A 27339-nucleotide genomic window follows, 5' to 3' on the forward strand; every position below is an offset into this window, starting at 1 on the left:
CCATTTCTATCTAAAAAATTTGAATTTGCATTTTACAAGGCATCACAGGTCATTTCTTCTTGACACCCATCCTTGAGCCCTGGCGGAGAAAAATTGCCTTTTTTTTCCTTTTTGGAACAACAATAACAACAACAACGAAGCGCAATCCTAATCATTCCAGGACAATTATACGAAGTAAGACACGCATGGATACGTTTCTGACAGGTTTTTACAATCTAGTTTTACCATTCAGCTCTTACTAAAATGCTAATCCCTTGAGAAAAAGAGGGTGAAAAAAATCTAAGAGTTCTGTGGCACAGACAATTATTTTATAGGAAATAAGAAGTAAATAACTCATATGTGGAGTTGCAAAGCTATAGCAAGAAAAGGGATAACCAGAAATCTTCTATTGCCACTGGGTAAAAGCAGGATCAGGGATCATGTGGCTTCTAGAAAGTATAACAAGCAACAGTGAGCACTGGGAAAGCAGACAGGCACACCTTCATCAGCCCACGCGCTGTGGACCACAGGATTCAGCCAGTTGGGGGTGGAAGCTGTTTATTCTGGTGATATGGATCCTAATGTGATGGCCTAGCAATAATTCTTAGAGCAATGCTAGAACAACCCATCCAAACAAGTGAACAGCTCTATCTTGATGTTAACAAAAATAAAAACCTACCACAGGATGTAGCCTGTGTGACTTGCTGCCAATAAAAAACACAAAGGGAGTTTTCATACATAACCACCAAGAAATGATGAATTTTTCATTTTTCAACTTTTCTCAACAATGTCAGTGGACTTGCCATTGGAATTCTTTCCTAGAAATTAAAATAATACACTGTGCTTGGTCCTGGCTTACATTAGTGGGACAGACGAGGTGGGTGATTTCTAAACCAAAGTTCTTACACTAAATTTCTATAAAAAGGGAAACATAATTTTTTCTAGTCCAATTTCCCCATTTTGCTTAGCAGATATTCTGAAAAGGTTACACATGGCTACCGATTTTAAAAGTAGCGTGATCCTCAATGGGTGACTATGAAAAAGGTTGCCATTTGTAAAGAAATGTTTCAGTGTTGAAAGCCATGGTTGACTGGTGGACCCTGAAGACTGCCCTGGGCTGCCTAGGGTACCCCCATTGTAGCCCCAGTATGGGGCACTGTTTGCTCCTCTGAATCCTAAAAAGATCATAGGGCTGATTCCTGAAGCTTATCTTAAAACTTCAGCCCCCACATATGTCCCTTTTCCTTCTATTTGTGTTCAAACATCAAAACTAGTCTTGCTTGAAAGCCACAGAATATTCCTTGATTCACACGTCTGATAGATGATTACTATATTCTTACTGAATTATCTAGTAGCATAGCCCAGAGGCTGGGGCCCCTTTATCTATCAGTGTAGAATCTTAATTCTGTCTCAGGTCCACATAGCTTCTCATAGTCTACACCTGAGCACAGACAAGGTCACAAGAGGCCAGGCACCTGCTGTGTCAAGGGTTGTCACAGCGCCTGTGGCTGGTGTTGGTCCAGTGGTAAGTTTGGCTCTGAGTCCTGATGCTTTCTGGCCTGCCCTGATGCTTTCTGTCCTGCTTTAGATACTAGGCTGCAACCTGCTGGACAGTGGGCTACAAAATATGTCTTTTCAAGAGGAGATCATTAAATTTTTTCTTGTCCAAGATTTGGACTTGTCCTAGACTAGCAGACTACAGACACTTTAGAATGTATTTGGACCAGAGTTAATGCCACACAGGATGTGGTGGTGGTTTTAGCTGTGAAGGGAGAAGCAGCAGATGCAAGAGAAGTACCCTTAGGGATAAATAGATAAATAAACTTTGGCTGAGAACAAAAAAGTCATGGAAAAAAGAATACAGTGGTAAGCCTGGGTTATTAATCCTCTTTTATGCCTTTTCTAGTGATTCCCAAACCCAGATAGGGCTCAGATTGACTGTCTGAGATGTATCTGATGTGGGTGGTCCAGGAGGTGTAACTGTGGAGTTTACAACCACCAGTGGCCAGGGCTTTTGGCATCCCAGAAGTCATGTTCATCTAGAAAATGATCTAGGCTGGGCATAGAAAAGACAGGGCTATGCCCACTTGATTGGGACCTGCCCCTCAATGGAGCAACTAAGTTCCAAGATATTCCAGTTCCCTGGCTTTCCTGGGCACCTGTGGTCGGGTGCAATGGCCTGGTCAGGCTATAAGCAAGGGAAGGTCAACTGCTACTGGGCCAGGGAGTCCTGGGCTTCTTGGCTTTCTCTCCACACTTCCATGGAAGGTCATGGAACACATCTGTTTGAAAAAAAGTTTGGCATAATTGTGCTGCAAGAGATCAGACAGGTGTTAAAGGATGCCATCCTGCAATGCCCAGTAGCACCTTTCCAAAACGTGGACTTGCACCACACTGGTGCAGCCTTAGCATCCCTGAGATGGCCTATACTGCGGGCATCCTCCCTCCATTGCCCCAATGTGAGGGACTCAGGAATACGGCAGAAACCCCCATGTCTACCCCACCATGTTTATAATAATTCTTTGCCTCTCAGAAGCAACACATTCTCAGACCAATTTTTTTCTTTTTTTAATCTCGAGATATGAATGCAATGTATAGTTATTAGAAATGTAAACAAAAATGAGTTTGCAACATTATTCAAGACGTATGAAGGTACAAACGATATATAATTATATACTGTTGTGATATGAGCGAATATCAAGATTTATACGAAAAACACTTTGCTTTTAAGGGGCTGTTATTTACTAAAACATAGAAAGCCTACAGACTGTAAGGGAGTATGTCATGTGAGTTGCAAAAATAAAAGCACATTAACAGTGTTTTTCTGAGGATGACCCATAATCCCACCTATACTAGAGCCACTGACTGATTTATTGAAAATATTTATTCCCAAGCCCCAGCCCAGAGTGACCACATCAGAATCTCTGGAAGAGATATTAGAAATTATCTGGGAGGGGAAAAAAAGCTTTCAGATGAATCTTAGCACAATAAAGAGGAGGACCATGCACCTGGAGTTCAGAGGAGAGGACATGGTTCCGACAGAAGGGTATCTGAACAAACCTCGGTAGTGATGAAATTTGAGAGAGTCCCCAGAAGACACTCCCAAGACATCGTAGGGTAGCAGCACTGTGGAACTGTCACATTGTCAGGCAAGTTCCTCCTCCTTGTCCATCCTTCCCAGTGGGTTAGATGCATGTGCAAGGGACAGAGTTAGTTTTTGTTAGAAAGCACTTGACCCTTAATTGGGTCTTGATAAATGCTAGTCAAACAAATGAATTACCGTGCATACCCTAAAGAAGCAGGTTTGAAGAATTTCTTTTTATAGGACAGGGTATAGGAGGAGACAAGATGTGGGCAAAATTTCAGAGACGGGAAAATTAAGGTCAATGTTGAGGTTAGTTTACACCAAAGAGTGGAGACAGACTGAAGTGCAGGGGTGTGTGAGCCGGGATGAGGCTGGGAGTCTATGGTGGGGGACGTGGGCAGTCTTCTGTGGATTCTGTGCGTAAGAGTAGTCACTGAAGACTGGGGTCTGGGAAGCAGTGGAAATGTGGGGTCACTAATTACGTAGCATGGACAGCTGCCCTGGAAGCAGGAGGCCAGCAGGGGCAGGCAGCCATGGGCAAACCCTCAGAGTGGTAAGGAATAGGTTTGAGTACTCTTAGGGGCAAGATTTACTGAGATTTCCTAACCATATTTTCCACCAAACCACAGAACCATCCAGGGTCCTGACCCCCTGGGAAACCTTTGTTCTTTTGCTGGCTCCCATCTGCTTGGACCCCCAGGTCTGATTGAGCTCTCCTCCCTTGGCTACCCAAGCAGCGTGTCTCATCTGGCATGAAGATAACCGGGACACTGCATGGGGTGTACGCGGGGGACCATGGCCATAGTGGAGAGACGAAAGGGAGCTTTGCTGAGGTGCAGACTCCGGGGATGGAGAGGAGGGGCCAGGATGTGTGGAGTACGGTAATAAATAATTCAGATGGGAACATACTGGATATGAATTTGAGATGACAGCAAAATAGCCAGGTGGAGGGGACCAGGAACCTACTAGAGAAAGAGCTAGAATTCAGGAGGGCCTGGGTACTGATTATAGGTCACAGGCCATCACTGGAAGGCACAGAAATGGATGTGACCACCGGAATGATGGAGGTGGAAGCCATAAGGCGGTGGGTCAGGCAGGGGGAGCCCTGGAGAGAAATGGAGAGAGACTGTGGGCAGCAGCATGCAGACACCCCACTCCCCCTCCCCGGACCACCATCACTGTCTCCGAACAACCAAACACGAAATTCACGGTGAGAGGGAGAGAGCCCCTTCATGCCCTCTGCTCCAACATTCTTAAATCCACTCTGCGTTTAGCTCAAGCTCTGGGCTTGTTTTCATGGCTGCTCAAAGTTGTGCCACTGAAAGCATTCATGATCCCAGTGCTTCCCTGTTTTGTAGGAGATTATTCCATTCTCGTGTTTGACTGGGAGAAAAATAAAAAACCTGCATTCCTGGTTTTCATTAATGGAAGTGTACGCTTTCTCAGTGTTTTAAGAAATTGCTTCTTTCCTCGTTGAAATAAGATGATCCACTGCACGCTGAAAGTTTCTCATTGTAAAGTTCAGTGTCATCAGGAAGAGTCAATGGGTAAATTGTAAGTATTCGCCACAATGGGATTTCTACATGGTAAAGTGAGAGACTGCATAAAGATGAACTGAATACACAAACTATTTCTTCTCTATTTAAACAGAAAATAGCAAAAATTATGTTTTTCCAAAAACCAGGGATGTTTTCTTTTTGGCTATTGTTATTTTTCTGTGGGCCAAATCTTGGCGGTATTAGATTCTTTAATGTCATGGAAAAGATTCTACCCTGTATATACAACAACATCCATTTACCTACCCATGCAGAAAGGGTACTTGAGATGAAATTTATTGTGGATGCCAATGATGCTGCCCTTGGCCAGAGAGCTCCTGCAGCGCCTGGGTGTCCTGAATTCAGCCCGGTCCCACTACTTTCTATCAATAGCTGTTGGGGAGTGGGGGCCACTTTGATTAGATACTTTCCAGCAACTTCAAGAGAGACTGGGAAGGCGGTTACTAACATTTCCAGTCTTCAGCGGGAGGTGGTTTTGCCTTCTGAGGTTGGGGATTCCCCAGCCACAGGAAAGGGGTCACACCTTGGGCGACCAAAAACAGTGACAAATATCATTCTCACACTTGAGGATGAGGACTATGCTTTAACTTTCTTTATGTGCCCGTCCCAGTACAATGTCCTGTAGGCAATAAGTGCCAACCAGAATTTGATTACGGATGCTCTGCCAATGCATGTTCAGGAGTTTCACCTTGGAGTTACTAATCGCCTGCAGAGCCGAATGACTCCATGCATAGAATCTCCGTGCTTTCATTCTGCGGCTCTTTTGCTGAATCCACTGTAATGTGGCCACACTGCATTCATAGTCTTTGATGAGATATATGTCAAAACTCTTAACAAAGCCCACAGGCCTCTCTGTGAGAATCTCCTTCTGCCCCATGAGCACATCATAATTTGCACAGTAGACAAAAAGAAATAAAAGCATTTAAACCTCCCGGTCTCCATTAGAGAGACAAGAGACATCCTCAGCATTTTAAGATGAACATCTCAAAACCTGTATTCAGGGGGGACAAATGGTGTAATCTATGGTGTTATGTACAGGATTGTTCTTCCTGGTCACTCGTCACCAAAAGGGAAAGCTCAGAGTGGATTGGCTGGCAAGCCATCCATTTTCTGTGAAATAAGGAAAGCCCTGGGGGCTTAAATGGTAAGGTTATCAAATATCTTACCTCCAAACAGCTGCCTTAAAATGACTTCCACACAGGCAGTGGTTTTCTCCCAGTGGTAGCATTTGCTATCTTAATGTTCAGTGTGGTACCTCGCAGACACTAGAAACTCAATGAGTTTTTCTTGATACTGATAACAGTTAGAGATAGCATCAATTGCCACTTAGTTTGGTAACAAAATGGTTGGCACTCATCTATTTTTGGATGCCATGGAGGTACTTTAATACAGTATACTAAAAGTATAGGTGAAGGGTCAGACCCACTGTGTAGCTATTACTGAATTGCATGCCTTTTAGTAAGATTATTCCACTCACCCAACTTCCTGTATGTTAATAGCTTAAATAGCCATCACATATTAATCCAATCTGAAAGTAGTACTCGTACAATTAACTAAACTACGGGCTTTATTTGGACTTCCTACTGCTTCTTGCCAACGAGGGATGTCAGCACCAGTTGGAGCTACAAGCACGTGTCCTAGAATGACTAGGACTCAATACAGAGATCGCTCACAACATCCACTTCCTGTGTAAATGGGGACTAAATATTTTGCAAGCATGATCTGTTTGCATCCTCCCCAGAAATCAAGGGGTGTAGGCTTAGTGCATACCCTCTTACCTGCTTCACAGATGAGAGAGTGGGACCTCGGATACCAAGCAATGTTTGCAAGATAGTTGCAACCAGAAGGGGCAGAGCCCGGATGTGGACCACAGCTACTCTGTTCCGGAAGCCTATGGTGGTGGCCATGCTAGCACAGATCAAAGGCATTTATCAGACGTGTGAAACCGACAGAGCCTGTCCCCATCAGCAGGGTGCTTGCCAGGGACCTACTTTCCAATGGTCATCAGATCAGCCAAGAAGGAAAATAGTCCTATAACAATGACATGCAACTTTCAATGAAACGGGGATTTCTGGGATGTGTGGACCAAGTCTCAAACTGGACACCCCGCCTGCTCCCATAATAAGTTTTCCCCATCTCCATCAGCCCTTGCTTTTCCCTCCTTCCTGGGGTGATCTCACCAATGGCTGGCCTGGTCTCCAGCCAGAGCACTGGGGAGGAACACAGTGCAAACATCCCCATTGGCCTTTGGCTTTTCTTCCCTGAGTGTTTTAAGGCTTAATTAACGCATGTAAAGTGATCTGAAATGCGGGAATAAAAAGAGCTAGGAAACTGCAGAGTGTGGCTGATTACCTGAGGCGAGACAGCTGAAAAAGGGAGACAAAGGGGGGTCTGGAGAGGCCAGGAGAGGCCTCTGCTCGGCAGCCAGCTGGCTGGCCGGGCGCCAGATCGGACTGTTTTGGCAGCCTCCCGCCCCACGCTTCCCTCTCAAGGCCTACACTGCAGCTCTGCTGAGGATAAATAACTCCTTCAGGGCCTAAGGCAGTGCCCGGGAGCGGGTCTGAGGACACAAGCCGGGGCTAGTTCCATGAGTGGCCCTGGATGTAAGCAGTGAGAGCCCACCTAACAACCTCCACTGCTGTCAAGCACGGCCCTCTGCAAATTCCTGGGTTTTTGTCAACGAAGGGATAAACATCGCAGATACCACTGAATCACAGCAAGTCTTGTTCATTCCTTTCGGCAACTGTGGATACATAGTAGTGATTTGCTGTCATCTGCGGGAGGCACTGACTCCCTTATCAAATGGTGGGTGACAACTCAAAAGCCCACAGAAGAAGCAAGTGCGAGTTCTTTCTTTTGGTATAACTTGATCCTGCCTAGACCGAGAAAGTTAGAGCGTGTTAGGGAGTCCTCTCCGGCACAGCGAGGCTCTCTGGGCACCTTTGTGTATATAAACCATGGCTGTATACACAGCCTACTCTAAACTGTTTACGGTGATGGAGAGCGAAAGATTTGTTTGGATAATCTAAAGTTTATATTAGGTTTTCATCATGTTTGAACCTCCTGCTTGGGCAATAGCTGGGTTGTTATCCATCTCCTGAGCCCATAAACTGAGGCTGTGGAGGCTGGAAATACTTGACAATTTGGCAACCAGATCGGAAGGGGGCTCACTTGCCCTGTTTGCCAGGGAATGAATTCCAAACGGCACTAAATGCCAACATGGGGGCAGATACCTGCGCTGCGGCCAAGCCTATGGTCACACGATAAGATGCCTGCTCTGTCTTGATGCCAGCACCATCGAGTGGTAGATAAAGCCCTACAAGGAGAACCAGGGAGTCACCCGCGTTTGTATCTGCTCTAACTGAATGGCTAAAGGTACCGGAGATCCTGCTGTCCCCAGGGTGGCCAGCATCCACTGTGCTCGTCCAGTTTGTTCTCTGGACTTTCCACTCCCGACAGCTCACCCACACTCAGGTCTGTCTGTGTCATGATGAAATGCAGCATTGCCTCCTGGCCATGGGCCTCTGGAGAGTCCTCTGAAGTGACTGGCCATGCATTCCTGCAGGGCTGTGTCTGAGCTAATGTGATGACACCAGGTGTAAGTCCCCTGTCTTCTATCATCTATATCACGACAGACTGAAATCATCCTTGCATAGTTCTTTCCAACAATGTGAGGTTAATTTTATGTCAACCGTCCTGGGCCACAAGGGTGTCCACATATTTGGTCAGGCACTGATGGGCACATCTCTTTGGGTGTTATATATTTGGGGTAAAGCAAAGATCTCCGGCCCTATGGACCTGCTGTTAGTAACTAAAATCATCAGTGAAATAGTACTGTATTAGAAGGTAGTGAAAGCAGAGGTCGAAAGAAAAATAGCACAGGATCAGGAAGATCCAAAGACATTAGGGAGAGGACATCTGACAAAGGGTTAAGGCCAAAAAAGAGCTCTGCAGTATGGGAATCATGCAGGATCCATGCACCTCATTCGACTTCTTCATTTCATGCTGCTCCATATCCAGCACTCTGACACCTCATTTTCTCATCGCTCTATGCTAGGGTGCCCCTCCAAAGGAAACTTTTTCACCTCACTCTTGTATACATCTCTGGAAAGTTACCAGAGACTGATTTCAGCAGAAAATGCTGACAGCCCTGGGCTGGAGAACCCGTAGGAACTGGCAGTGTCAACTAAGCCAGGGGCTTGGGACACCCAGTGGAAGACTCAGCCAGATGCAACGCAGGCCAGTGATGCTGTCAGAGGCAACAGGGAGGTGAAAAAATTCTCCAACTGATCACTTCCCTCCAGGGGCCCTCCTTAGTGGCCCTAGAGCACTGGCCACCTGACCAAGGGGTCTGTGAAAGTCGGGCTACAGGAGGCAGTGGGGAGCAGAGGGCAAAGAGCAGAGTTGAGAATGATTCAGAAGATAACTGGCCCAAGCCTGGGTCAGTTGGCGTTGAACCCAGAGCACTGGCGACATGATTTTGCTGCAGCAGTCACAGCACTGCTCTGCAATGGTTTTGCTCCATAGCAAAAGGAGTGCTTGGGGAGGGGCATTATTTTTTATATCCAGAATCCAGAGTTCCTTTGCCTTGTGTTTGATGCACAATTGGATGAATGAATGAAGAAATGAATGAACGCTAGTTTCTGCCAACCAGTCCCTCGCTGGTATGCTCCAGTTTGGAGGAACTGCTCACCAGTAGTTTCTTTTCAGCATCTCATCACCTCCTATCGGTGCTAAAATTACTTTCAGCCCAGCATTTGTAACATTTAAGGCCACACGGATGGGATAACTGTAAAGCAATTAGATCAGTTTTCAACAAAGGGATCAAATGAATTCAAGTAAGTTTTGCTCGAATCCTTCCAAGCAGTTCCCCGGGCAGGTTATACCATCTTGCCCTGACCCTGTATGTCTAGCCCCCTCCTCATGAACTGCACAAGGACAGGAATGAATCACTTTTCAGAGAAAAATGTTGCTTTCTTGTCAGTGAAATGTCATCCAGCCCTTCACCTGGCTGATATGCAGATGGGTTGGGACACCTCATAAGAAAAGTTACATTTCCTTTTGGTAGAAGAGAAGAGGAAGTGGACTGCCACAAACAGAACTGACTGGTGACTTTCCCAGGGTTGCAGGAGGGCTGAGAAGTGATCCTATGTGTCACCAGGTATGGTCTGGGACACCCTGGATACCACTAAAAGGTCACCTTCTATCTTTACTCCTTAATTTTTTTTTTTTTTTTTTTGACAGCATCTTATTATGTCGTTCAGGTTGGCCTTGAACTCTCTTAGGTAAGCCCAGGCTGGGCTCAAACTCAAGGTGATCCTCTTGCCTCAGCCTTTTGTGTGCTGGGATTACAGGTGCATGCCACCACACCCAGTCCACCACTCCTTGCATTTTCCAGGGTCTATGAAACCCTTCAGGGAGGGCACCTGCAGGATGGGAACTCAGCCCTCTGCAAGAGGAGCCTGCTCTTAGGCTCTGAGATGGGACAAAAGGCCAAGTGGGTGATTGCAGCACTGCTCACTTGAGTTTGAAACTTTCCATCTGCCAATGTCTCCTGGGAGCTCAGGACAGAAATCCAAACAGCACCAGTCCCACAGGTTGACTTCCTCGGTTAGCAGAGACTAAAATACTCTCAGCTGGCCTTATTTTACCATGTGCAAATCTCTGTTCTGCTACAGATAAGAAAGGCAGGCCAGGGAAACCTGCCTGTGACTTTGTTGGAGGTGCTGGGCACCCGGCTGCTCTGCTCCACAGCTGTGGGATTTGAACACGTCGCTCCACCCACTGGGACCTCCATTTTCTCATTTGAAAACTGGGGATCGCAAGATGTTTTCTTGCTGAGGTGTGGTAAAGATCACATGAGATGTACGTTTCGAGGACTTTGAAGACTGACAAGTGTAAAATATTACAAGGTAAGGCAGCAGAAAAAGTGCCTTTGATGTTTAATTAATACTAAAAATCTTCCATTACATTTATTTAGCTATAATTGGAAAGGGTGAGGGCCAGAGTATTTTTCAAAGGGACTTCTCCTGCTCCAAAAATAGAATGCAGAAAAGCACATATTTGACTTTCTTTTTGGTGTAAACCACAGCCTGGCAGAACTGTGACCTTCAGACTTGGTGCGGAGTATCCAACATTGAAAGAAAATTCCCAGTCCCAAGTTTTCCAAATAGGTTTTTCAAATTAAAACAACGTTATTTTGGATGAAGGGCTGTATTGTTTCCTCGCAGGAACATTTGGGGGATGAAAAGCTGATCTCCAGGTGGGTGAAAGCCCATTTCAGGGGCGAAGTAGGGGAATTTGACCTGTGTTCCCGTGACACACCTTGCCCAGTTGTGAAAGAGAAACCCATAAGTTAGTCTCCCTAATTGTACGCAAGGTGATTTGTGAGTCAATGTAGGCTCATAATTTACTTTCAGTTTACGGAATTTGTGAATTTTCGCATTTAATTTGTAATTAAGTTTTCTCTATGAGGCACACCATATGCCACTATTAATTCTCTGTTGTTGCTGTCTTAGGAGATACATGAGTGCATATTTTGATGCAATTGTTGCGGTCTTTTGAAAATCAATGACTACGTGCTTAGCCATATGGGGCTTTGTTATTTAACACTGCCTAACATAAGTAAGAGAAGACACAATGCAAAAGGACCTGTTAACAGGGAAGAAACACTGTAAAGCTATGTAAAACACAGTTCCATGGTTTCAGTCACAGGGATTTTCAACTTTTCCCTCTTCCTGGTGGTCTTTCTGAAGCCGGTCTTTATGGATCCCGCGGTGTGTCTCACCTCTGTAGCACGCACGACGCGCGCGGGACAAACCTCCACGCCCCAGCCGCTGCCCTGGGGTGCAGACGAGTTCAGAGGCAACCAAGGTCCTTCTTTTAATAATTCCACCAGGATCCGACACCCAGCTCCGGAGGGCCCCGCACCCACCGCGGCTGCTTTCGCAAAGGCGGGCGTCGGGTTCTCGGTTTCTGCTCCCCACCTCCCCGCCCCCGCTCGGGCTTTCCCCGGGCTCCCGAGCCGCCTGCGGTACGTGCGGGCTGCAGAGCGGGCCGCGGGCTGGCGGGCGGCGGCGCGCACTAGGACCCAGCAGGGCTCCGGCCGGGTGGGAGCCGCGCCGCCGACCCCGGGCGGGCGCCGGGCGCTGGAGCCGGGCTCGGGCCGCGATCGGCGCAGCTCGGCCGGGGGACGCGCGAGCCGGCGGCGGGGCCACCCGCGATCCAGCGCCGCCGCGGCCCCCATGCGGCCGCGAGGAGCAGCGGGGGGGCCGGCGATCGAAGGTAACGAAATCGGGGCTCCGTTCCCGCCTCCCGGTGCTCTGCGTGTGTTTAGCATCGTCATGAGGAGCCCTCGCCCGCCGTGCAGGCTGCTGCATTTCGGGGCACCCGTGGCTGTTTTATTTTTTTGATTTTTTAAGGTCCTCCCCCCTAGTCCCACCTAGTTTCAGATTGATTTATAGCATGCAGCCCCAAGTGGGAAAGATCCAGGGATGGCAAGTTGCTTATTTTCATTAGTTTTGTCTCCAAAGTAAGTTCATTAAAAAAAAAAAAAAAAAAAGTTTCTCTGGAATCTGCAGAGTCCTTTATAGAATTTGTGGTTTTAAAAAAAATATTGCAGGCAATGGTTATTTATTTTTAAAATGAGCCAATAATTGGTGTAATTCTGTTAATTACTTCTCAGGGAAGCCCACGGTGGTGGGGGGGCTCCCCGGGGCGGCACTTGTGTTTTCCAGAACTAACGTGTTAAATGTGGAGTTTGGCGGGGGCAGAGTTTACAGCATTGCTGTTGGCGACTGTTTTTGCAATCCGTGATAAACAGAGTCGGAAATATGGGCAGTTTAAACCTCTTTTCAAATACCGTAACCGCTTCTCCTGATGTGACATAAACAGACTAGAGTTTCCGTGGAGGGCAGCGAGAATATTTCTCTGTTTGGAGGAACAATGTTTTGAGGAGAAAAATCATGATTACCGGCTGAGGAGGCTGGAGAGACTATATTTCATGCTTTGTTTATACTCCGGGAATGACATTTGGGAAAGGGAAACCCAGTCTTTCCCGGGAGCTTTTAAATGTGGGGTTATTAATTTATTGCATGTATTAGTTTCAATTGGCAGGCTGTGCCTAAGGTGACACGTTTGGGTAGCAGTTGGGACACACGATGGCAAATGCAAAATAAGCCTCCTCTGAAAGGGCTGGTGGGCTGGAAGCCCCCATGTGGAGCCGGGCAGGCAGGGTGCAAGCGGCTCATTGAGGAAAAGGGGAATCGCTTTCCTCAGCTAAGGAAGACATCCTGTTACATTCCTTTTGTTCCCTGTTTTTCATTGATCACCAGCTCTGCCTCAGAGAGGGCGAGCAAGCAGCATAGAGAGTGCAGACCTCCGAAGCCTGCACAAACGTCTGGAGCCCGCTCCAACTCCCACCCTGATTGGTCAGTTCGATTGAGACTTATGAAAACAGTCACCCAAAACCTTTTCAGAAAACCAAGCCATAATTTCAGACGGGCCTCCTTGTGCAAGGGTTTCTGCCAGATGGCTTTTTCATCCTAGTGCAGTTTGCTCAAGATTCCTGTATGTTTACATTTTGTTGTTATTATTCTTTCCATCCAGATAAAGTAGGCCATTTTGGTGACAAATGTCTTTGCAGATGTCAATGACTAGTGCACATTCATGGATGTGACACTATACAATAGTCTCAATGATTTCTATTCCTAAGTTGTAGAACGCAAAGTTGTTCAACTTAGAATTAATTTTTCCTAACTGGTTTTTTAAAGAAAAATCTGAATATTTGAATAGCAACCTCCATAGATGGATGCTTAACTCTGTCGTTTCTTTGATAATTTAAGTGCCTTTGCATGATCATATTTCAGGCACTAAATCTTGCAACAGTGGAAGAAAAAGATAATGAACAAACTATCAATATCAGTTTGCCCACTATGGTAAAAAATTCTGACACCTCCTTAGAGACACCTCCTTGTCCAAGAAAAAAGGCTTCATCATTTAAGACTCTGAATTAGCAAACATTATGAAATGTTTTATCTAGAAGACAAAATATAAGGCTCATAGACATCTTTATTTGAGCCTTAAAGTGCTTCGTTAAAGAACCACTGTCCCAGGAGTTGTTAAACCTATAAACACTTTTCTGATTGGTTTAAAAATTTAGACGCAGGAAGTGGATGGTGTCTAATAACCCATGAGTGGAGACATGGTTGTCATGGAAACCGAGTAACCCCACCCCACCCCCACCCCACATGTATACACTGCCATGGCCACCACTTAAAAAAAAAAAAAAAACCTGCATGTCATCACAGATGCCTGGAGAACATGCTGGCTTCTGTAAGCTTTTCCCACAACATCTGTTGAAACCTGAGATGGTGCCTGTCAAATCAAGGTCATTTTACAACAACAACCAAAAATGCAGTCTCCTGGATTTCATAACTGTATTTTTATTGAAAATATTTCAGAGGGGAAAAAAATAAAAAGCCTGAAAGCCAAAATGAGTATTTGTGCTTACTTAGCATTTTGCTACCTCCGAGTTGTGCAAGGGGAAGGCTGAGAAGATTGTATTTGAGCACTTCATTGTGAAATCAAAGTGATCTGCATATCCTCTGTTAGAACAAAAAACTATTTTCACAGCCTTAAAGACTAGCTTGTTACCTGCAGATGCAGGGTGTAATGGAGAAAGGGTAAGGAGTGATTCTGTGGGGTTCAAAGTTGAACGGAAGCAATTAAACTTAAAAGAATTATGATATTTTGGACCCTGCTCCAAAGCTGCATGTGAGGGGAGAGAAATTAAGAGTGTCTAGTGGTTTCCAAAGAGGGTGTTCTCCATTGCTGAGCAGGGAAAGAAAGGAAGGAAAAAAACTTCTAAATAAGCATTGTTTCTAAACTGCAAATATTATTATTCAATTGATTTAGAAAATTTTCTTCTTTGTGGGTAGAGAAAAGTGCTTTTATTTTTAGGATAATTTAGAGGTTCCCAAAACTAAAGCTGCTAAAATATTTCCACTCTCTTAGTAATGGCAGAGAGGATAAAGAAAGAAAAAAAGTTTGCAGCCCTCCCCCAAATCTCCTTGCTGCCCATTCATTTCTCAAAAGAAATAAGTAAGGAGACTCTCTCCTAAATTTTGACTCTGAAGGTCCCGATTAAGCCATGTAAATACGAAGCAAATGCATTTGTTATATCTCTGTAGTTTTGTCAATAACAGTCTCCAAATGTTAGATTCTTGACTTTCATTTAGAAGTAACTTTAGAATTATGGTAACCTGTAGCACTGCATTGCTTTATCTCAACTGAAGATGATCAGTTTTAAAGCTTACTTAGTCAACAGTTTGATCTTTTTAAAGAGCATCAAATTTCCCTTGTTCTTGTCAACTAATTGCCTGGGGGAGGAGGCAGGAGAGGAAGGAGCAAGGTGGAAAAAGTCCTAAATATATTTCAGTGTTTGTTTACTGTCTTAGGAAATACACCGCTTAGAAGCAATGTAGCATCACTTAGGTGATTCAGTGTCTATTTCATGTTATCAAATATTTAACTTATAAGGACATGGTAAAGAAGGTTAAGTTTAATGGCAGGACTTGTCTCTTAGGAAAGGATTTCCTGTTAGGAGCTTTCTTATCTGCAAGTATGCTCATTGGCAGGAAACATGTCAGTTGCTTGTTTTTACAAACTGAAGGAAATGAATGGGATTTGTTGGTTTGTAGAATCTACCTTCATTCTCCATTGTCGGTCACATACTTTGCTTAGGACACTTCATTACTGAAGAGACTTTTTAGGAGTACAATAAATTGACTTCAACTCTTTGGCATTTCTGTTATTTTCCTTTTGATTTTTGAAGTAGAAAAAAAATGATCATTATACTATGATGAACAACTTATTTGATCCATGAGAGTTAACAAGATAGTAAAATTCCAGTTATTCCAGTGTCAGACCGTTACTGACATGCTCACTGAAGCTAATGTGTTTTTGATGCTATGCCAAATTTTTAAAAATTGTTTCACAATACCAATCAAATGTCACTTTCTATTTTGGATTAGTCCAGAGAAGTAAAAGAAGCAGTTTTGTTCTGCTCTTTGCTTGTAAGAAAAAGCTCCATGCAGAATACAAGTCAGGTATATGGCGGCCTTGCTCAGGAGGAAAGGCCACAGTCGGAGGTGGGGAGGTTCTAGAGGACAGAAGGAAAACAGATCTTAACTCCCACAGCATTTACTATGTGAGTGTGGGGAGAATTCCTTTGAATGTTACAAATAAGTGAAATTAACTGTTCCAGTTCATTTGTGTTTTAAATTCTGGAGGAGCAGAAAGGGTAAGTGCCTTTCCAGGTACACAAGTGCCTACACCTCTATTTTGGAAGCAGTCTGGTAAGAGGAAGAAGCCAGCCCAAGGGAGAGGGAACCATGTATTGTAGTGCTGTTTATGCATTTTTGTGGATGTCATTTTTTTATATTTAATACCAAGTGGAATCTTCTGCAAGACCCTGATGTATGAATTGAATAAAAGCAGCTACTCTGGGGAAACCAGAACCCCAGAGCCCATGATTGCCCTCTGAGCTGCTCCTCAGGCTTCCCTGGGGACCTTAGAACCCTTGCCACTACAAGTCTGAGAGTCACTGCTTTTAAAGTGCCCCAGATATTCTCTAAAGAAGGCTGCAGGGAACTGCCTGGAGAATCCTGTACCCTCTTGGCTAAAGAGAGGACTGTTGTCTTGACAGTTTTAGAGAACTCTGCTCAGAATGAGTAGGGCAGAGTTGCAGTGAGATACCTCGTATTCTAAACCCTAAGAGGAAACAGATGGAACTGGCCACAGTATGGAAAAGCCCTGGTCCAGCCGATGAGGAAAGAAAAGGAGCAAGTGTTTTAGGGATATTTATAAACAAGTGCCCTTTTCCTTCTAAGTTATAGGAGCACTTTGCGGAAGTACCTGGGAGGGTTGTTTGTAATTTTGCTGGAAGGCCTGGGCACAGTCTACCATCATATTGGGATCTGTTCTATTATAGTTACTCTATTAGTCAGTGAAAATAATTTCATATTAAGTGTCATTTGTAAAGTGAAAGTTTGCCAAACCATATAAGTCTGGTTGGCAGACTTAGTAATGTTTTGAGAAAAATGATAACACAGATGATATTTGAATATCATCAGATATACTCAGATTATGTCCTCTTTTAGGATTGTCCTAAACAAGTGTGGAGTGGTCAGTTGTCCCCATTATATCCCAGCCGCTACCCGTATGAAGGATTCTTAGAGGGGGTGGACAGAGGAATCCCCTTAAGTTCCACCCTTGCTTTGCACAACTTCTTGATTCACATACACGCAGGTAGGTAAGGAGAAATCAGCGGAGACTTCAGGCAAGCGGTGTGCAGTAGAATTGTGCTTCTGATGGGCACAGCCAGTCTCCCTGCATTGATTCTCGGAGGCTGCACAGTTGGGGAGTCTATAGAAATAGAAAGGACGGATCCTTCTCCACATTCTCCTATTACTTCCATTGTGTTGCCATGTTCTACTACCTGTGTGGGGTTAGGGGTTATGATTAAAATAATCAGTGTTCCAGGAAGCCACAGAGCTTCCAACCATCTTTTAAAGAAAGCATTTTCTCGACAGAAACGAGCACAAAATAGTTGGCTGTAGTAGTGGATGAAAATGATTGTGGACCACTTTTATTTATTGAATTCTGTTGAATAAAGCTTTTTAAGGTTAGGCTGTTTAAAGCTATCATTTCTTCTCCCACTTGCATTTCAGAGAAAAATAACCGTGCATAGCCGTAGAAACCAATGGAATGGTCCCTAGGCATTGTTATGATCACATAGCAGTGCTTCTTTGGGAGTGAGCATTGCTCCATGTTTTGCTTTTTGAATTGAAGAATCTGTTGCAGTTACCAGGACATTGCTGAGGTTATAAATGGAGGATTTCCCCAAATGGCATATAGTGTGTGCCTAATACCTTTGCAGGTGTAAAGATTTGGAGGATGATCTGGGCATGGTGGTGCATGCATGGCTGTATTCCCAGCCACTTGGGAGACTGAGACAGGACGGTTGCAAGTTCAAGGTCAGCCTGAACAACTTAGCAGAACCCTGCTTCATTAGTAAAAGAAAAAGCGTGAGGAATGCAGAGCACTTGCCTAGCACGTGCAAGACCCTGATTGCATCCCCACTATAACACACACACTAAAACTCAGATGGTAACAAGTCCCATCTGGAGGTAAAGGGAATTTAGTATATTACACAGGTTAGATTTTAGTTAACCTGAGATATCTTTGCACTTTTAAATTTTTTGGTTCAGCACAGTTAATATTTCCATAGCCTTTAAAAACTGCTCTCTAATAATCAGCTAATAAATATCTCTAAATTAAGACATTTCTGTTGTTTCTTATGACTGGATTTAGAATGTGGAATGGTCTTGGAATAAGTTGCTCTCAACACTGAGGGTACACAGAAAACTCACATCACATTGGAAATGGGTTTTGGTTTATCAGGTGATGCTTGCTACATTGTTGTATTTGATTTGCATCATAACCTAGTATTAATGTAATACTGCTGTCAATAATAAGTAACTGATGTCCCATTCTACAGGTGAAGAAACAGAGGCGACTCGATTCCTAGACCCACACATTCTTTGGTAGCCAAATAGTTTGCACTCCCAAGCTCCTAACTCCAGACTCTGGGCATTTTTTACCCCGCCAACTCTTTACCACTGACATCTGACCTTTTGTCTTCCAGAGTTACGGGATTCTCTTCTATACTTGAAATGCAGTCACTTCCTAGAAACAATTGCAAAGTGGGATGGGGATATTTGTTGTGATTCTGGCAAGAATTATAATTTCGTTGCATAAATTTCTGGTTTGCACATTTGGCCATTAGTGATGGGAAATAATTTTTAGGTCCCTTGTCAGAATGATTTCGCTTCGTTCATCTTGATCTCTTAGATTTGCTTTCATCCACCCCCAAGCACGTTTACTGATTTGGTAAACAAAAGGTCATAGCTGCAAGGCATGATTTTCCTGAATTACCAACATATTATACTCAATGTAACTGTTGGTACCTTCTCTTTCCTACAAGAACTAGACAGTTTTTATAGTCAACATTTTATATTGGCTATGAACTTCTCAAAAAACTCAGAGGCACAAATACAATAATATCTCCCTGAGTTCTTTGAGAATAAAAGCTAAATGGCCTAAGTCATCCAGGATGAGATCTGGTATCTCCACGGACGCCCTCCATACCCGGCGCTATACAAATCCCAGAGTTTATAGCAGCTAAGTTGAGCGAATTAGTTTGTTTCTTATCTAAACAGGGAGCTTCACTCCTGTGTTAGTGTAGGGGAAATCACAAGTTTTGTCATCAGCAGAGAATCCCATGCTGCCTAGAATACACACGACCAGTTAGAGCCAGCCCTGGAACAGATGTTCACATTTTCAGAAAGTGCCCAGCACTTTCTGATTCTCTTGGAGAGGTCAGGCACACGCTAAGTGTTCAAAGCTCAGTGGAACTAGTTCATGTCTCACGGGTATGTTTTCAGGTATTCCACATGTATGAAACCATTTTGAGAGTTGATCGAGGGAAGTGTAAAGACAGAATGTGCAAATTTAGGGAATACGTGGAGATCATCCATTGAACAGTTACTGAACACTTACTGCCTAACAGGAACTGTGTCCTGTGACAGAGATGCTTGGAGAAGAAGACCCCTTGAGACCACAAACCACCCGTTCTGTGACTCTCAGCAGCTCTACGTCTGGAAAGTGTGGCTCTTTTGAGATTCCTATTCCAAGCCGGTCGTGGCAGATTGAAGTGCCACCTCCCTGAGTTCCTCAGACACTGATCCTGCAAGGAGCATCAGAGCAGAGCAGTTTATTTAGGAGGTGATCTCAGGAAGACACCAGGAGGGAGCAGGAGTTGAGGAAGCGAAGGTGGTCAGCAGTGAGCTGTCTCTCAGAGACCTCTGCGGCACGCTGAGGGCTTCCAGACTGTCTCAGGTGCTGATCCCAGCCTGAAGGCAGGGCCCAGAGAATGCGCTTAGGACCTCCCGTAGCAGCTGGGGTGCAGCAGTGGGCGCTAAGATGGGAAGCCTAAGGAGGAAGAGGCTTGGGCGTCAGCAGCTTTGCTGCCTCTCGGTACACTGGCTTCTTCCACAGTGAATGTTCCAGAACATTCCAGAACATTCCTCATCTGTTCTTTGAACTTCAAGATGAGTGAACATCCTGGTAAGGTGTTTTTTTCAGTCTGAAGAATAAGAGCGATAGAAGAGCCAACGTTCACAGTATGTGCAAGCAAAAATCCTTAGCGCAGATGCTCATTTTTCCTGTTTTTTTTTACTGTTCCAGCCGTTCTCCAAGTTTCCCAAGTTAGAAAACTTGGAGACCCCTCCTTTTACATCTCCCGTGTGATTTGATCCCCAGGGCCCCGTGCTGCTTCCCAAGTCACCCCACAGTCATCTCATTCCATGACTTTAAGGGGTTCTGTTCCTTGGGCTTCTTTCTTTACCCCTCAAACTTCTACCCCAGACCACTCTCGAAGCATAGGTTTAGGCTCTAGATTTCCTGTTTCCAAACCTCTGTGACTTACAATAGTGTGCTCCTGGGTGAGTTACTTAACCTGAGCCAAGCCTTAGGTACTAATTCCACAAGTAATGCTGGAACTACACGATCCTACAAGAATTATTGTGCAGGCTAAATCAGAGTCCCAGGAAAGCACAGAGCCAGACACACAGTTACAGCTCAAATCATTGAGCTGGTTCTTATTGTCCCATGGTTAATATTGTTATTTTCCTTGTCTACGAGGAGCTGGGTGGCTGCCTCTCTGCCTCTGTCGAATTTTAAAGTCCTGCTTTAATTTGGCCCAGCCCATGATTTGCTCCGTGAAGTTCCCAGGATAAGCTCAGGCTTTCTTCTTGCCTAACCTTATCTTGGTCTTTCCAGTTCCCCGCCATTCTGTGTATTGTGCCTCTGTCGCATCTGGCTTTTTCCTGTGTCACAGAGTTGCCCTCATCCACTTTAACAGTTCTGTGTGCAGAGCTAATCAATTTTTTTTGTCCCCAGCAAATGGTCTTCTCTAGCATGTACCCACTGATTGTCAAGAACTATTGACCATAACTGTTTTTATTTTTCAGCTTTTTAGTTTTCAAGACAAGGTCTGGCTGTGTAGTTCAGGTTGGCGCTGAACTCACTACCGGGAGCAGGCTGGTCTCAAACTCACCGCAATCCTCCTGCCTCTGTCTCTCAAGTGCCGGGTTATAGGTGTGCACCACCACATCCATTTTTAAATTTTAGTTGGATCTAATAATCCAATAGGCCCTTAATTCTCTGCCTTCCTGGGAGAAAAATGCCCATTCTCAGTGTTCCCAGTAAGTGAACTATATTATATGAATCTGGTCTTAATCACTCTTGGGGTTAGGAGAGCCTGGTGGCCTTGTAGAGTGAATTATTTATTTATTTATTTATTTTTGTCTTTTTATTGATACCAGGGATCGAACTCACGACTGCCTGCTTGCAAGGCAGATGCTTATGCCGCTGAGCTAAATCCCCAGCCCTTAAATGTGAGTTTGGTTTTTTTTTGTCTTTTTAGAGTGAGTTAGTTCTAAAGAGAACAGTTTGTTGTGCGAGAGAAGATTGGCAGCTCCGTCCCTCTCTGACTTCCTGTCTGGCTGTGTGACCTCTTCCTTTCTCAAGCTTCATGATACTATCTGCCTTATTGTCTTGTGGGCAATGAGGCTCTCATCAGAGCTGGACAGGTGGGTCTGCCCAGTCATGGACTTTCAGCCTGCAAAGCTGCAAGCTAGACAGGTCTCTTTTCTCTATAAAGTATACAGCCTCAGGTATTTTGTTATAGCAACAGAAAATGGGTGAATGAATATGTGTATCAATATTTCTTCATGGGTGTGGAGCTTGTTTTCCTGTCATATTTTAGTTTCAAAGTTACTTAGTTTTTGTGTGTGTGGGGTATATTACAGGCACACACATCAAATATATTATTGGTATATAAATACTGTGTCTCTGCAGGTAATAAGCATGTATGTATATCTATACTTATAGCTCTATAATAATTTATTGATAGTTGTATAGATATTCAGTTGGTATGTTAAACTTTTTAATTGAATTATGCACACAAGGGATGACTCAGAGATATGAATGGTTAAATAATATTATAAATAATATTATAATAAGAGATATATAGCCAAGAATGATAGGATTAAGTGTGAACTGAGGAGGAGTTCACACTTTTGAGGGAGGACAAACAGCAATGTGTCTTTTTCTGTAACTTTTTAAAAAATTTAAACGCTGTGTTTTGATCAAGCATTTATGGCAATTTCGGTCCAATAAAAGCATAACTACTGCGCCTCCCCGCCTTATTCCCGGGTCTGGCAGCTGTGGCTTCTGGCTTCTCCCCAGGTCAAAGGCCATGCAGAGTGAACGTTTTGAATCAGTTAGGACACTGAGGCTGCCAGAGCAGCGCAGCTGAAGCCACTGATGGAAAAACTTGCAGAACTGTTTCCAAAACTGATGAGACAAGTGTCTAGGAAGCAAAAGGGAAATAGTTCTGAGGGGGATTAACCACAGTCTGCCTTTCCCTGTAACAGAATTTTAAAATTTAAATAGGTTTATTATCCTAGCTCATACAAAAAGGGAGTACAAATCTACATCTTGATGGAGTTGAAAAGTGAATATCCCCGTGTAACTAGCAACTACATCAGTAAGTAGCCTTTGCTGTCCCCAGGCCCCCCGCGACCCCAAGCCACTGTCTTCTGCAGAGTGATCCTTTTCCTAACTGTGAATGTCATGGGCTAATTTTGCCTGTGTGTGAACTTTATATAACAATAATCATACAGCGGCTCATCTTCCGTGTCTTTTTCTCTGCATCCCATTATGTTTCTGAGAATTCATGCGAGGAATAGTTGTCGCAAGCAGCAATAATTTGTTCACTTTTATTGCTATATAATATTGTTTTCTGCCACCAGTTTACATTATTAGAAAGAAAGCTGTCTGAATTTTTATCTGTTTCTTAGCGCTCATAGGGTGGGTACCTAAAGAACTAACTGCTATGTCAAAGGGTATACAGATGTACAAAAAACAAAACTGATTTTGCACATTATTCATAAGGTTTACGTTTCTCTCCTGTTCTTGTAGAGTCTTTAGTATTTTTATGTAGGTAATCAGTGACGTCATTTACAAATGATGACATTTGTGCTGTGTGCCAATCCTGACGTCATTTCCTTTACCTACTGCACTGCTCCTCCAACACAGTACTGAACAGAACCAGGGATGGTTGGTTCCTTTTTTTCCTCCTGATCATACAAGAAATATTCTCATTCTCCCACCTGAAGGTACGATATTGCCAAGATATTATGTGGAAGCCCTTTGTGAAGTCCAAAAAGTTCTCTTCAGTTTCTCAGATTCTACATGTTATTTTCTAACTATTATTTTTCTACATTTATAAAGCTATTTATATGATTTTCTCTTTTAATGTTGTGAATTAAATGAAAATATTAAGCTGACCTTGCACTTTTGAAATAAATTAACTTAGCTTTATAATATTAGCTTTTGTATGCATTGCTAAATTTATTTTGACAATAATTTAGAGGAGTTTTATATTTATGTTCATAGTTAAGAAATCCGATACTTTTCTTCTTACCAAGTTTTGGTATCAGGATTTTCCAAACTCTAAAATAAGCCAGAGTCCTTTATTATTATTAATGTCCTGTAGTGTTTGTATAGGATTAGAATTATGTATTCTTCAGAATGTTTGATGGTAGTTTGTTTATCCAGGACTGGTGTTTTCTTTGAGGAAGATTTCCTTTGTACAATTGAACTACCAATTCAGTTTCTTTTATGATTAAGACTATTTTGGTGACCTCTTCTTGAATTCAGTTTAGCAATTTATGCATTTCTGAGAGTTTTTTTCATCTTGCTTTTTAATACTTTGTGATAGGAGTCTCGTATTAATCTCTGGGCCATTATAATTAATTTTATATTCTTAATATCACTTACAGGCTTGCTGACTTTCTTTACCAGCATCCCCAGAATTTTGTTACTGCAGTTAGTCTTTTACAGAAAAGTTTTAGTCTCACAGATCTTCTCTATGATCTCTCTGATTTTTGTCTATGTCTTTATTCTTTTTTACTCTTTTGGCTATGTTTCTAGTATACTAAGATGGCAATTTGGTTCATTCATTTTGAAGTTTTCATTTCTAATATAAAATTATAAGCTATCAATTAGATTCTAAGTACTGAGTTAATTCTATCAGAGTTTTAATATGTAGCATTTTAAGTATTGTTCACTTCTAAGTAACTTCTGAATTATTACTTTTCTTTGTTCTGTGTAGTCCGTAACTGTAATCCCAGTATTACTGGAGGCTGAGACAGGAGGATTGCAAGGTCAAGTTCAACCTGAGCAACTTAATGACTTAGGGAGACTGCCTTAAAAACTAAAAAACACCCCAAAAACCAAAAAAGAAAAAAAGGACTGGTGATATAATTCATTGTGAAGGGCCTGAGTTCAATCCCCAGTGATGAAAAGCAAACAAACAAAATAAAGTTTTTGCTTTCATTTCTATGCTTGTGGTATTTTTCAGTTTATCCCCTTTATTATTGATCCTAACAAGTGCATTTTGGTCGTAGAATTCAGTCTTATAATTCCATCTTCATAACATTAAGTCAAGATTATCAGTAAAGTTGCTTAAATCTTTAATTCATTGATTGAATTACTTGATTGCTATTGTACTAAGCAATGTGTATTAAAATTTCTCACTGTTAGCCTAATGTCACTTTTTCTTGATACAGTTAGTATGTGTATCTAATTTAGAATTCTGTGTCCTTAGGGATGGAATCTTTTCTTTTTAAGAAGCATGCTCTTTACCTCTCAGTGCTGTCTGGCTTCCTATGTGTTTTCTGTGATGCAAATGCAACAATATCAGGTAGCAGTAGGACATAAACAGCTTTCCTTTGATTAGCTTTTGTTGATACATGTTTTTCCATTCTTTATTTTTAAAAAATTTTTGTACCCTAATCAGTATGCATCTTTTATATGTCATATATAGCTGGATATTGTTCTTGTGCATTCTCTAAATAATCATCTTTTACCTGAAATGTGTAATACATTTACATTTATTATAATTGCCAATATATCCTAACTTCCTCTTCCTTACTGTCCTCTTTTGTATGTTTTCAGTAATAGAAATTGAACTCAAGGCCTTTGCACTGAACTACATCCCTAGCTTTTTGAAAATTTTTTGTATTTTGAGACAGGGTCTCACTAAACCACTTAGTTACAAGCTGGGCTCCAACCTGTGACTCTCCTGCCTCTGCCTTCCAGAGTGCTGAGATTATAGGCTGTTGTCACTATGCCCAACTCTAATTCATTTCTTTAACTTATTTTATTATTTCCATTTTCCTACCTATCCCTTGTTTTTTTTTTTTTTTCTTGATTGTTTTGTTTGTTTTTTTTTCTTATTTCATGTATTTTTCTATAGTAGTTTGGAAGTTTTATACTTTAGTATAATTCTTCTATTGATCCTCTAGGAATTTTAGCATGCATAGTTAGTGGCTAAAGCTAATTCATATATTTCTCAAATTCTGCAAAGACCTTAGCTCACTTAACTCCAGTCAGTTTTCCCTCAATTTAGGTCATGTTTTTACCCAGTGTTTTATTTTTATCTATTTAAAACTTTAAATATTACACAGTAGCATTTTCACTGTCAACTGGAAATAATTTGTCCAGATTCACCTACCCCTGGGCGATGCTCTGGGCTGAGAGTTCCCGCCTGCCGTGTAACTTCTTAGTTCCGATTTAGTGAGGATTCGTGGATAGCCAATTCTTTCCGTTATTGTTTGTTGGAAAACGTCTGATTTCCTCTTATTCTTTATAAAAACAGCATCTTGCCAGCTCTACCGTATTTTTTTGCTAGGTACCAAGTTCAGTTACTTTTCTCTCAACACGTGAAAGGTAATTGTTCAATTATGTTCTGGCTTCTGCTGCTGAGAAATTCTATGCTAGGTCTAATTGCTATCTGTATTAAATGTATTCCTTCTCCAGGAGTATTGTGTGCGTGTTGTTAAGATAGTCTGTTAATCTTTGATAGAAAATATCTTGATGTGAGTCTTTTTTAATTTTAAAATTATTGTCAGTCCACGTTTGCATTATGTAACAATTATAGACATCGTGGGGAGATGCACAGGTGTAATACCTCTTAATTCCTTTCCTACCTCTTTCCCCTTCTATTTTCTTATGTATTTATTTGCTTAAGGTTTTGGGGACTTTGTGAATTTGTGGATTCATATTTTCATCAGTTCTGGAAGGTTCTCAGGAGGCGGCCCTGTTCTGAACGTGTTTTCCATGATTCAGATCTTAGACTTTTGTTTCTGTCTTCTGTGTGTTTTACCGTTTGCTGTGTCTCTGGATCTCTATATGCGAGTCTTCTAGTTTCCTGTACCTACCCTATCTAATCTTGTTTGCTTTTTATACACTCATTCCCTTCCATTATTTATGTGAGCATTTATTTCAAATTCAACGTCTGATAAATTTAAGTGCGTTGTTTTTGTGGTTTCACTTCTGCAGAGTATTGTTTCTGCTGATTGTTGTTTGTGGTACTTTTCGTCCTTGTGCATGTGTGTCCCTATCTTATTTTGCTTTACCATAACTTCTGGAGACTTTTTAGTTGGAATTCCTTGAGTTTGAGTTGAAAATGAGTTTCCCTATAATTCACATTTTTCCCCCCGGCTCCTGGGATCATTACCAATCTGCAAAGCAAGCACTTAAAATTCTCAGTTTGAGGTTTGGGGGACCAAACAAGTCATCAATTCATCCTCCAGACCCACATGGGCACATCTTGTGCTTGTAAATTTTTAGTTAAGTCTCCCCCAACCTTTCCAGTTATCACTCATTTTTGAGGCAGCAGTTTTGATAGTCTTTAGAGTCCTTTCTTTTTAGCTGGATGCCTCCTGTTATACTCTGTTCTTTTGTGGGTCCTGGATTTGTTAGTGTCACCAGCTTTTATCTGCTGTGTCCTGTCCCCTGCTACGTTGTAACAACAGAATTTCAAGTTTTCCCAGTTTGTCACATGCCTTCAAGGTGAAAACTGCAATAAATTTTTTTTCTGAGGATGTCTGTCTTCTTGATGGCTCATGAATACATTCCAAATTATTTTTGAGGAAACATTCTGCCCAACATTTTTAGTTATTTTCAGTAGCAGGATTGAAAAGCTGTCTTACTACTAAAAGAGGGATGTTTATATTTCTCTTTTTAGCCCTTCCTCAATAATATTAATTTTCCCAAAAAACACATAAATGATTTTGGCCTAGTACCATAAAGATCCTATGTGCAAAAAGCAATAAAGAGCTAGGCTTTGTGGTGCGTGCCTAGCACTCAGGAAGCTGAGGCAGGAGGGCTGCCATGAGCTTGAGACCAGCCTGTGCTACATAGTGAGACCCTGTCTCAAAACAAAATAAAACAAAACAAAACAGGCACCTCAGCAATAAAGAAAAAGCAGACATTATTCTTAAAATATCACTTCCTTCCACACATTGTCAGGTTTATATTAAGACCTAGCTTAGGTTAGTGCTGAGATAACACTAGCTGCTTTAACAAATGCAAAGTAGTTCAATGAATCAAGGCAACATAGGTTTATTTCTTGCATTTCCGGGACGGATGGCCTGATGATTAGACACCTCCTGTTCTCATGGTGATTTAAGGTACCAAACACTTTCCAGGTTAGGGCTCCGCCGTTTTCAGCCTGTGGCTCGC

At 42.7% G+C, this 27339-nt stretch overlaps 1 protein-coding gene across 1 annotated transcript in view; it reads left to right on the top strand.

Annotated features, from left to right (window-relative positions):
- Positions 1-11766: 11766 nt before the first annotated feature.
- Positions 11767-27339, top strand: part of Foxn3 (forkhead box N3) — a 381623-nt gene continuing 366050 nt past the window's right edge. The window contains exon 1 of the mRNA XM_003472469.5: positions 11767-11904. The gene's annotated coding sequence lies outside the window, so the exon portion shown is untranslated. The remainder of the gene's footprint in view (positions 11905-27339) is intronic.

Source organism: Cavia porcellus, unplaced genomic scaffold (assembly GCF_034190915.1).
Source record: "Cavia porcellus strain 051 isolate PalLab524CR breed Dunkin Hartley unplaced genomic scaffold, mCavPor4.1 scaffold_31, whole genome shotgun sequence".
NCBI classification, from domain to species: domain Eukaryota; kingdom Metazoa; phylum Chordata; class Mammalia; order Rodentia; family Caviidae; genus Cavia; species Cavia porcellus.